The 911-nt window shown below is 38.4% G+C and overlaps 1 non-coding gene across 1 annotated transcript; it reads right to left on the bottom strand.

Annotated features, from left to right (window-relative positions):
* Window positions 1-543: 543 nt before the first annotated feature.
* On the bottom strand, window positions 544-625 carry Trnal-aag. Its single transcript has one exon. It is a non-coding gene; the product is annotated as a tRNA-Leu (tRNA).
* Window positions 626-911: the final 286 nt, after the last annotated feature.

Genomic DNA, 911 nt, shown 5'->3' with positions numbered 1-911 from the left:
ATTGATGTAAACTGCTCGCCAAATAGAAAAATTTTGGTCACACGCGCCGTTGAATTCGAATAACGAAATAAACAACGTAGTTCCTGAAAATTGCGAAAAAAATAAAAGAGGAGTGAGAATAACTAAACGAAATGAGGTCAACAAGCGCAGAGCAAACGAAAATCTGATCAACCGCCTATAATAATATTTATAATCATGATAACCATCACTTTCCCTCAGGGCGAACTTTCAATAGCCACGGTATGAAGTGGACGAGAGTTCGAGTTCGCTTTGCAGCTTGGGATAAAACACACAAAAATCAACCATTGAGTTGGACCGGCGTCGCAACTCTTCGCTTAATGAAGTACCCTTATAATGCACTGCTATTTATGTCAATTCCGATGCAGTGCGATCACGTCTGAAAAAAAGTTTGTCGTGGATATTTTAAAATAACATTACTAATTAAAATGTGGACTGAGTAACAGAGGAGTTTGTATGTTTCAAAATAGAGTTAACGAACAAATTTCAAGTGCATAGTTGCTACAAATTAACATAAAACCATTTTGGCAGCGGTGGGATTCGAACCCACGCCTCCGAAGAGACTGGTGCCTTAAACCAGCGCCTTAGACCGCTCGGCCACGCTACCCATGCCCAACTGAAGCGACAACATATATTCATACTAAATATTATGGAACTAGTTCGCACCCGTAATATATTCATAGAATTAATTGACATACTTACGATGCAAATGAAACTAAAGCATTTAATCAGATGGGAATGCATCAAAGACGGCGGATCAAAGGTAGTGGAAGACACAAGTAGTTCTTTGAAAGGTTGTAGCCTATAGGAACTAAATCAGGATTGGACACAAAGCTCTTTTGAAGAAGTTTAGTGAAATGTATATTTTGTTGCATGAAGATGTTTATTTTGAG

The sequence above is a fragment of the Hyalella azteca genome, unplaced genomic scaffold (genome assembly GCF_000764305.2).
Source record: "Hyalella azteca isolate HAZT.00-mixed unplaced genomic scaffold, Hazt_2.0.2 contig17751, whole genome shotgun sequence".
Classification (NCBI taxonomy): Eukaryota; Metazoa; Arthropoda; class Malacostraca; order Amphipoda; family Hyalellidae; genus Hyalella; species Hyalella azteca.
The sequence above is the reverse complement of the archived record's forward strand: the minus strand, read 5'-3'. Positions and strand labels throughout refer to the sequence as shown.